Source organism: Mytilus edulis, unplaced genomic scaffold (assembly GCF_963676685.1).
Source record: "Mytilus edulis unplaced genomic scaffold, xbMytEdul2.2 SCAFFOLD_2530, whole genome shotgun sequence".
NCBI classification, from domain to species: Eukaryota; Metazoa; Mollusca; class Bivalvia; order Mytilida; family Mytilidae; genus Mytilus; species Mytilus edulis.
Genome location: NW_027269202.1, coordinates 1 through 10032, shown reverse-complemented (window position 1 = coordinate 10032; position 10032 = coordinate 1). Strand labels below are relative to the sequence as shown.

Genomic DNA, 10032 nt, shown 5'->3' with positions numbered 1-10032 from the left:
TGGTTCAGTTGTATCAACTTTGATTGGTAAAGAGTTGAAATTAAATGTTGGTATGCCGAGTAGTCCGAAATTTGAAATCACTGGGGTGCTTCTATTAAAAAGTTGTGGAAGCACTGAGACAACATGAATCGGAATGGTCAGAGTATTTTTTTTTTCAAATGACGTAGACAATAAATTTCATACAATATAAAAAATTCGTGCGTCGGCCGGGAGTCGAACCCGGATCGACTGCTTGGAAGGCAACCATGCTAACCGTTACACCACCGACGCCATAAATACACCTGTTTAAATTTTCTTAGACATATATCGCATTCGAATTCATTACCCATCCAATATATAAAGCTTCATATATTTGAAGTTTTATAGCAAATTGTATCTTAACCTATTGGAGTTCAGTTAGACAAAAAGATATCTCTCGCAAATAAAGAAACACTACATTTCCGAAAGTTCGTCAACTAGTGTAAGGAACATGCTATATTTGATTCCATCAAATCCTAACAAAAATTACGTGCGTCGGCCGGGAGTCGAACCCGGATCGACTGCTTGGAAGGCAACCATGCTAACCGTTACACCACCGACGCCATGTTACTGATGTGAACGAAATTCTTTCTTATAGCACAGAAGTATACAGCCAGTTTATTGAATTACGTGGCAATGCATATATGCAGGCTAGATTAAAAAAAAAAAAAAATAACAACTTTAATGATATCGATATATAACTTACAATGTCTATTTCTTTTAAATTTCCCCATGCTAACAAAATATTTACTTCTACACTGCTACATAGTACATGATAGCTGATGCCAATTTTTCCGTTATTGATACGGTATAGAAATTATCCAAAGTTGAAACTTTTTAAAAAGAGGTCCTGAAAGTTTAATTCTTTGTCTCATCATTGTGCAATTAATCTAACAATATCGTACACTAGGTGTAGGTTATGCTAATTTGTAGTGGAAATACGAATCAATTACTGAGGGGCGTAATTAATCTTCGAACATATGTTACTTTCTCTAAACCACTATTTGAAGAAAATGTTTTCTGTGAGGAAGAATTGGAGATAAAGTCTGCTGAACAGAACAAGATAGACTGAAAAATAAAAGAGAATTTGCTTTCCCGGCGAATGTTTAGGTTATACACTGTATACGAAACAAAGACCGGTGAACATATGTTTACATGATGACGACACGAACAGTATAATTGCCCGAGGCGTAATATAAACTTATAAGAAAATGTATCAAATTCATGATTAAAGAAAAAAACGCAGTTAATAAGAGGACGATAACGATGACGCATATGACGCAAATACTATACTTTTGGATAGCGGAATTGAAAGGATGAAATTTAGAAACTCAAAAAGAATAGGACAATATCCAACAACAGATGGATAAAAAAAAAAGAGAGGGAGAGAGAGAGAGAGAGAGAGAGAGAGAGAGAGAGAGAGAGAGAGAGAGAGAGAGAGAAGAGAGAGAGAGAGAGAGAGAGAGAGAGAGAGAGAAGAGAAAGAGAGAGAGAGAGAGAGAGAGAGAGAGAGTAAAAAAATTAATTTACCACTCTTTAGCATCGAAAATGTATACCACGACATGGTGTTAGTGTCAGTCTTATTACTTCTTTCAAATGATAACCTTTCTAGAACCGTGTGGGCCATTATGCAATGTGTGTAGTCTGTCTGGGAGGAACTTGACACAAATCTGACTTACCGGCGACCGGAATGTGAACATCGATCCGCAGTCAGGAATCCCTGGACGAAGAATGAGACGAAATCACCACGGTTACGACAACGTGTCATAATTAAGGCAGGATAGATACGACTGAAGTACGTTGCGCCTATTTTCAATACGAAAGAAGCGAAGCAAAATCCACCGAGGCCCAAAAGATTAACATGATCAAGACCATTTATATTCTAGTATCCATGACACCTCTATGGTAGGAAATATACTAGTTGGATGAATATACTGTACATAGTTGGAGACTCCCTTTTGAGTTGTATCACGAGTAATGTCTATAGCCCATTTTGCAGGCTGACATTGATGAGGACGGGAAGACCAGATGGGTAACGATATTACGCTTTGAATAGGCTGCTTATATATTTGTGCGGCCGTGATTCACCAAATTGTGGCCTTACAACATTAGTACCCCAGTTTCGCGATTTGATGTTTAATGAGCGGATCCTTTTGCAATGCCAAAAATTAGGGCTCGTCCGGGAGTCGAACCCGGGACCTCTCGCACCCGAAGCGAGAATCATACCACTAGACCAACGAGCCTGACACTGCTAAGTGAAATTAAATAGATTATAAATAATTTCATATCACATACCACATTGTGCCAAGACAGTGAACAAGTATTCCAATCTCTAGAATATTTTTATTTTCATTGACAAATTGTAGCTATCGATTGCAAATTAAGTACGGTTTCTATGTGAAAGGAATAACTAAAAATTAAAGTTTACACTGCGTGTCGGATCAATTTGAGATTTCGAATACAAAATAAAGACGACATATGTTAAAATAGCGTTTGTCTGCCGGCAGAAATTTAGTTATCCATCAATTAGGTCAACTGTTGATATGCCTGAGCTGCAATGCTACATGCCTTTGATTTCCGTCATGGTTTTAAGCTTAAATTCACACCTAGATCCCCATGGTTTCCGTGGTGTAGTGGTTATCACATCCGCTTAACACGCGGAAGGTCCTGAGTTCAATCCTCAGCGGAAACATCTATTTTTGCTGTCTTTAAGAATGGCCAATTTGAAATTGCTTCAACGTTCAAAAAGTTTGCTGTCGGTTTTACTTGTTTCAAGATTACTATAGTTAGTGTCAAAAGTTGTTCAGCACTACTGGTCCAAATGGTTCAGTTGTATCAACTTTGATTGGTAAAGAGTTGAAATTAATGTTGGTATGCCGAGTAGTCCGAAATTTGAAATCACTGGGGTGCTTCTATTAAAAAGTTGTGGAAGCACTGAGACAACATGAATCGGAATGGTCAGAGTATTTTTTTTTTCAAATGACGTAGACAATAAATTTCATACAATATAAAAAATTCGTGCGTCGGCCGGGAGTCGAACCCGGATCGACTGCTTGGAAGGCAACCATGCTAACCGTTACACCACCGACGCCATAAATACACCTGTTTAAATTTTCTTAGACATATATCGCATTCGAATTCATTACCCATCCAATATATAAAGCTTCATATATTTGAAGTTTTATAGCAAATTGTATCTTAACCTATTGGAGTTCAGTTAGACAAAAAGATATCTCTCGCAAATAAAGAAACACTACATTTCCGAAAGTTCGTCAACTAGTGTAAGGAACATGCTATATTTGATTCCATCAAATCCTAACAAAAATTACGTGCGTCGGCCGGGAGTCGAACCCGGATCGACTGCTTGGAAGGCAACCATGCTAACCGTTACACCACCGACGCCATGTTACTGATGTGAACGAAATTCTTTCTTATAGCACAGAAGTATACAGCCAGTTTATTGAATTACGTGGCAATGCATATATGCAGGCTAGATTAAAAAAAAAAAAAAAATAACAACTTTAATGATATCGATATATAACTTACAATGTCTATTTCTTTTAAATTTCCCCATGCTAACAAAATATTTACTTCTACACTGCTACATAGTACATGATAGCTGATGCCAATTTTTCCGTTATTGATACGGTATAGAAATTATCCAAAGTTGAAACTTTTTAAAAAGAGGTCCTGAAAGTTTAATTCTTTGTCTCATCATTGTGCAATTAATCTAACAATATCGTACACTAGGTGTAGGTTATGCTAATTTGTAGTGGAAATACGAATCAATTACTGAGGGGCGTAATTAATCTTCGAACATATGTTACTTTCTCTAAACCACTATTTGAAGAAAATGTTTTCTGTGAGGAAGAATTGGAGATAAAGTCTGCTGAACAGAACAAGATAGACTGAAAAATAAAAGAGAATTTGCTTTCCCGGCGAATGTTTAGGTTATACACTGTATACGAAACAAAGACCGGTGAACATATGTTTACATGATGACGACACGAACAGTATAATTGCCCGAGGCGTAATATAAACTTATAAGAAAATGTATCAAATTCATGATTAAAGAAAAAAACGCAGTTAATAAGAGGACGATAACGATGACGCATATGACGCAAATACTATACTTTTGGATAGCGGAATTGAAAGGATGAAATTTAGAAACTCAAAAAGAATAGGACAATATCCAACAACAGATGGATAAAAAAAAAAGAGAGGGGAGAGAGAGAGAGAGAGAGAGAGGAGAGAGAGAGAGAGAGAGAGAGAGAGAGAGAGAGAGAGAGAGAGAGAGAGAGAAAGAGAAAGAGAGAGAGAGAGAGAGAGAGAGAGAGTAAAAAAATTAATTTACCACTCTTTAGCATCGAAAATGTATACCACGACATGGTGTTAGTGTCAGTCTTATTACTTCTTTCAAATGATAACCTTTCTAGAACCGTGTGGGCCATTATGCAAATGTGTGTAGTCTGTCTGGGAGGAACTTGACACAAATCTGACTTACCGGCGACCGGAATGTGAACATCGATCCGCAGTCAGGAATCCCTGGACGAAGAATGAGACGAAATCACCACGGTTACGACAACGTGTCATAATTAAGGCAGGATAGATACGACTGAAGTACGTTGCGCCTATTTTCAATACGAAAGAAGCGAAGCAAAATCCACCGAGGCCCAAAAGATTAACATGATCAAGACCATTTATATTCTAGTATCCATGACACCTCTATGGTAGGAAATATACTAGTTGGATGAATATACTGTACATAGTTGGAGACTCCCTTTTGAGTTGTATCACGAGTAATGTCTATAGCCCATTTTGCAGGCTGACATTGATGAGGACGGGAAGACCAGATGGGTAACGATATTACGCTTTGAATAGGCTGCTTATATATTTGTGCGGCCGTGATTCACCAAATTGTGGCCTTACAACATTAGTACCCCAGTTTCGCGATTTGATGTTTAATGAGCGGATCCTTTTGCAATGCCAAAAATTAGGGCTCGTCCGGGAGTCGAACCCGGGACCTCTCGCACCCGAAGCGAGAATCATACCACTAGACCAACGAGCCTGACACTGCTAAGTGAAATTAAATAGATTATAAATAATTTCATATCACATACCACATTGTGCCAAGACAGTGAACAAGTATTCCAATCTCTAGAATATTTTATTTTTCATTGACAAATTGTAGCTATCGATTGCAAATTAAGTACGGTTTCTATGTGAAAGGAATAACTAAAAATTAAAGTTTACACTGCGTGTCGGATCAATTTGAGATTTCGAATACAAAATAAAGACGACATATGTTAAAATAGCGTTTGTCTGCCGGCAGAAATTTAGTTATCCATCAATTAGGTCAACTGTTGATATGCCTGAGCTGCAATGCTACATGCCTTTGATTTCCGTCATGGTTTTAAGCTTAAATTCACACCTAGATCCCCATGGTTTCCGTGGTGTAGTGGTTATCACATCCGCTTAACACGCGGAAGGTCCTGAGTTCAATCCTCAGCGGAAACATCTATTTTTGCTGTCTTTAAGAATGGCCAATTTGAAATTGCTTCAACGTTCAAAAAGTTTGCTGTCGGTTTTACTTGTTTCAAGATTACTATAGTTAGTGTCAAAAGTTGTTCAGCACTACTGGTCCAAATGGTTCAGTTGTATCAACTTTGATTGGTAAAGAGTTGAAAATTAAATGTTGGTATGCCGAGTAGTCCGAAATTTGAAATCACTGGGGTGCTTCTATTAAAAAGTTGTGGAAGCACTGAGACAACATGAATCGGAATGGTCAGAGTATTTTTTTTTTCAAATGACGTAGACAATAAATTTCATACAATATAAAAAATTCGTGCGTCGGCCGGGAGTCGAACCCGGATCGACTGCTTGGAAGGCAACCATGCTAACCGTTACACCACCGACGCCATAAATACACCTGTTTAAATTTTCTTAGACATATATCGCATTCGAATTCATTACCCATCCAATATATAAAGCTTCATATATTTGAAGTTTTATAGCAAATTGTATCTTAACCTATTGGAGTTCAGTTAGACAAAAAGATATCTCTCGCAAATAAAGAAACACTACATTTCCGAAAGTTCGTCAACTAGTGTAAGGAACATGCTATATTTGATTCCATCAAATCCTAACAAAAATTACGTGCGTCGGCCGGGAGTCGAACCCGGATCGACTGCTTGGAAGGCAACCATGCTAACCGTTACACCACCGACGCCATGTTACTGATGTGAACGAAATTCTTTCTTATAGCACAGAAGTATACAGCCAGTTTATTGAATTACGTGGCAATGCATATATGCAGGCTAGATTAAAAAAAAAAAAAAATAACAACTTTAATGATATCGATATATAACTTACAATGTCTATTTCTTTTAAATTTCCCCATGCTAACAAAATATTTACTTCTACACTGCTACATAGTACATGATAGCTGATGCCAATTTTTCCGTTATTGATACGGTATAGAAATTATCCAAAGTTGAAACTTTTTAAAAAGAGGTCCTGAAAGTTTAATTCTTTGTCTCATCATTGTGCAATTAATCTAACAATATCGTACACTAGGTGTAGGTTATGCTAATTTGTAGTGGAAATACGAATCAATTACTGAGGGGCGTAATTAATCTTCGAACATATGTTACTTTCTCTAAACCACTATTTGAAGAAAATGTTTTCTGTGAGGAAGAATTGGAGATAAAGTCTGCTGAACAGAACAAGATAGACTGAAAAATAAAAGAGAATTTGCTTTCCCGGCGAATGTTTAGGTTATACACTGTATACGAAACAAAGACCGGTGAACATATGTTTACATGATGACGACACGAACAGTATAATTGCCCGAGGCGTAATATAAACTTATAAGAAAATGTATCAAATTCATGATTAAAGAAAAAAACGCAGTTAATAAGAGGACGATAACGATGACGCATATGACGCAAATACTATACTTTTGGATAGCGGAATTGAAAGGATGAAATTTAGAAACTCAAAAAGAATAGGACAATATCCAACAACAGATGGATAAAAAAAAAAGAGAGGGAGAGAGAGAGAGAGAGAGAGAGAGAGAGAGAGAGAGAGAGAGAGAGAGAGAGAGAGAGAGAGAGAGAGAGAGAGAGAGAGAGAGAAAGAGAAAGAGAGAGAGAGAGAGAGAGAGAGAGAGAGTAAAAAAATTAATTTACCACTCTTTAGCATCGAAAATGTATACCACGACATGGTGTTAGTGTCAGTCTTATTACTTCTTTCAAATGATAACCTTTCTAGAACCGTGTGGGCCATTATGCAATGTGTGTAGTCTGTCTGGGAGGAACTTGACACAAATCTGACTTACCGGCGACCGGAATGTGAACATCGATCCGCAGTCAGGAATCCCTGGACGAAGAATGAGACGAAATCACCACGGTTACGACAACGTGTCATAATTAAGGCAGGATAGATACGACTGAAGTACGTTGCGCCTATTTTCAATACGAAAGAAGCGAAGCAAAATCCACCGAGGCCCAAAAGATTAACATGATCAAGACCATTTATATTCTAGTATCCATGACACCTCTATGGTAGGAAATATACTAGTTGGATGAATATACTGTACATAGTTGGAGACTCCCTTTTGAGTTGTATCACGAGTAATGTCTATAGCCCATTTTGCAGGCTGACATTGATGAGGACGGGAAGACCAGATGGGTAACGATATTACGCTTTGAATAGGCTGCTTATATATTTGTGCGGCCGTGATTCACCAAATTGTGGCCTTACAACATTAGTACCCCAGTTTCGCGATTTGATGTTTAATGAGCGGATCCTTTTGCAATGCCAAAAATTAGGGCTCGTCCGGGAGTCGAACCCGGGACCTCTCGCACCCGAAGCGAGAATCATACCACTAGACCAACGAGCCCTGACACTGCTAAGTGAAATTAAATAGATTATAAATAATTTCATATCACATACCACATTGTGCCAAGACAGTGAACAAGTATTCCAATCTCTAGAATATTTTATTTTCATTGACAAATTGTAGCTATCGATTGCAAATTAAGTACGGTTTCTATGTGAAAGGAATAACTAAAAATTAAAGTTTACACTGCGTGTCGGATCAATTTGAGATTTCGAATACAAAATAAAGACGACATATGTTAAAATAGCGTTTGTCTGCCGGCAGAAATTTAGTTATCCATCAATTAGGTCAACTGTTGATATGCCTGAGCTGCAATGCTACATGCCTTTGATTTCCGTCATGGTTTTAAGCTTAAATTCACACCTAGATCCCCATGGTTTCCGTGGTGTAGTGGTTATCACATCCGCTTAACACGCGGAAGGTCCTGAGTTCAATCCTCAGCGGAAACATCTATTTTTGCTGTCTTTAAGAATGGCCAATTTGAAATTGCTTCAACGTTCAAAAAGTTTGCTGTCGGTTTTACTTGTTTCAAGATTACTATAGTTAGTGTCAAAAGTTGTTCAGCACTACTGGTCCAAATGGTTCAGTTGTATCAACTTTGATTGGTAAAGAGTTGAAATTAAATGTTGGTATGCCGAGTAGTCCGAAATTTGAAATCACTGGGGTGCTTCTATTAAAAAGTTGTGGAAGCACTGAGACAACATGAATCGGAATGGTCAGAGTATTTTTTTTTTCAAATGACGTAGACAATAAATTTCATACAATATAAAAAATTCGTGCGTCGGCCGGGAGTCGAACCCGGATCGACTGCTTGGAAGGCAACCATGCTAACCGTTACACCACCGACGCCATAAATACACCTGTTTAAATTTTCTTAGACATATATCGCATTCGAATTCATTACCCATCCAATATATAAAGCTTCATATATTTGAAGTTTTATAGCAAATTGTATCTTAACCTATTGGAGTTCAGTTAGACAAAAAGATATCTCTCGCAAATAAAGAAACACTACATTTCCGAAAGTTCGTCAACTAGTGTAAGGAACATGCTATATTTGATTCCATCAAATCCTAACAAAAATTACGTGCGTCGGCCGGGAGTCGAACCCGGATCGACTGCTTGGAAGGCAACCATGCTAACCGTTACACCACCGACGCCATGTTACTGATGTGAACGAAATTCTTTCTTATAGCACAGAAGTATACAGCCAGTTTATTGAATTACGTGGCAATGCATATATGCAGGCTAGATTAAAAAAAAAAAAAATAACAACTTTAATGATATCGATATATAACTTACAATGTCTATTTCTTTTAAATTTCCCCATGCTAACAAAATATTTACTTCTACACTGCTACATAGTACATGATAGCTGATGCCAATTTTTCCGTTATTGATACGGTATAGAAATTATCCAAAGTTGAAACTTTTTAAAAAGAGGTCCTGAAAGTTTAATTCTTTGTCTCATCATTGTGCAATTAATCTAACAATATCGTACACTAGGTGTAGGTTATGCTAATTTGTAGTGGAAATACGAATCAATTACTGAGGGGCGTAATTAATCTTCGAACATATGTTACTTTCTCTAAACCACTATTTGAAGAAAATGTTTTCTGTGAGGAAGAATTGGAGATAAAGTCTGCTGAACAGAACAAGATAGACTGAAAAATAAAAGAGAATTTGCTTTCCCGGCGAATGTTTAGGTTATACACTGTATACGAAACAAAGACCGGTGAACATATGTTTACATGATGACGACACGAACAGTATAATTGCCCGAGGCGTAATATAAACTTATAAGAAAATGTATCAAATTCATGATTAAAGAAAAAAACGCAGTTAATAAGAGGACGATAACGATGACGCATATGACGCAAATACTATACTTTTGGATAGCGGAATTGAAAGGATGAAATTTAGAAACTCAAAAAGAATAGGACAATATCCAACAACAGATGGATAAAAAAAAAAGAGAGAGAGAGAGAGAGAGAGAGAGAGAGAGAGAGAGAGAGAGAGAGAGAGAGAGAGAGAGAGAGAGAGAGAGAGAGAGAGAGAGAGAGAGAGAGAAAGAGAAAGAGAGAGAGAGAGAGAGAGAGAGAGAGTAAAAA

General features: G+C 37.4%; 14 non-coding genes across 14 annotated transcripts; 3 read left to right on the top strand and 11 right to left on the bottom strand.

Annotated features, from left to right (window-relative positions):
- Positions 1 to 198: 198 nt before the first annotated feature.
- Positions 199 to 270, bottom strand: Trnag-ucc (transfer RNA glycine (anticodon UCC)). Its single transcript has one exon. It is a non-coding gene; the product is annotated as a tRNA-Gly (tRNA).
- Positions 271 to 509: 239 nt separating this feature from the next.
- Positions 510 to 581, bottom strand: Trnag-ucc (transfer RNA glycine (anticodon UCC)). The gene has a single exon. It is a non-coding gene; the product is annotated as a tRNA-Gly (tRNA).
- A 1608-nt stretch (positions 582 to 2189) lies between these two features.
- On the bottom strand, positions 2190 to 2261 carry Trnap-cgg (transfer RNA proline (anticodon CGG)). The gene has a single exon. It is a non-coding gene; the product is annotated as a tRNA-Pro (tRNA).
- Positions 2262 to 2637: 376 nt separating this feature from the next.
- Positions 2638 to 2710, top strand: Trnav-aac (transfer RNA valine (anticodon AAC)). Its single transcript has one exon. It is a non-coding gene; the product is annotated as a tRNA-Val (tRNA).
- Positions 2711 to 3037: 327 nt separating this feature from the next.
- Positions 3038 to 3109, bottom strand: Trnag-ucc (transfer RNA glycine (anticodon UCC)). The gene has a single exon. It is a non-coding gene; the product is annotated as a tRNA-Gly (tRNA).
- A 239-nt stretch (positions 3110 to 3348) lies between these two features.
- Positions 3349 to 3420, bottom strand: Trnag-ucc (transfer RNA glycine (anticodon UCC)). Its single transcript has one exon. It is a non-coding gene; the product is annotated as a tRNA-Gly (tRNA).
- A 1594-nt stretch (positions 3421 to 5014) lies between these two features.
- On the bottom strand, positions 5015 to 5086 carry Trnap-cgg (transfer RNA proline (anticodon CGG)). The gene has a single exon. It is a non-coding gene; the product is annotated as a tRNA-Pro (tRNA).
- Positions 5087 to 5462: 376 nt separating this feature from the next.
- Trnav-aac (transfer RNA valine (anticodon AAC)) lies at positions 5463 to 5535 on the top strand. The gene has a single exon. It is a non-coding gene; the product is annotated as a tRNA-Val (tRNA).
- A 329-nt stretch (positions 5536 to 5864) lies between these two features.
- On the bottom strand, positions 5865 to 5936 carry Trnag-ucc (transfer RNA glycine (anticodon UCC)). The gene has a single exon. It is a non-coding gene; the product is annotated as a tRNA-Gly (tRNA).
- Positions 5937 to 6175: 239 nt separating this feature from the next.
- Positions 6176 to 6247, bottom strand: Trnag-ucc (transfer RNA glycine (anticodon UCC)). The gene has a single exon. It is a non-coding gene; the product is annotated as a tRNA-Gly (tRNA).
- Positions 6248 to 7849: 1602 nt separating this feature from the next.
- On the bottom strand, positions 7850 to 7921 carry Trnap-cgg (transfer RNA proline (anticodon CGG)). Its single transcript has one exon. It is a non-coding gene; the product is annotated as a tRNA-Pro (tRNA).
- Positions 7922 to 8297: 376 nt separating this feature from the next.
- Positions 8298 to 8370, top strand: Trnav-aac (transfer RNA valine (anticodon AAC)). Its single transcript has one exon. It is a non-coding gene; the product is annotated as a tRNA-Val (tRNA).
- A 328-nt stretch (positions 8371 to 8698) lies between these two features.
- Trnag-ucc (transfer RNA glycine (anticodon UCC)) lies at positions 8699 to 8770 on the bottom strand. Its single transcript has one exon. It is a non-coding gene; the product is annotated as a tRNA-Gly (tRNA).
- Positions 8771 to 9009: 239 nt separating this feature from the next.
- On the bottom strand, positions 9010 to 9081 carry Trnag-ucc (transfer RNA glycine (anticodon UCC)). Its single transcript has one exon. It is a non-coding gene; the product is annotated as a tRNA-Gly (tRNA).
- Positions 9082 to 10032: the final 951 nt, after the last annotated feature.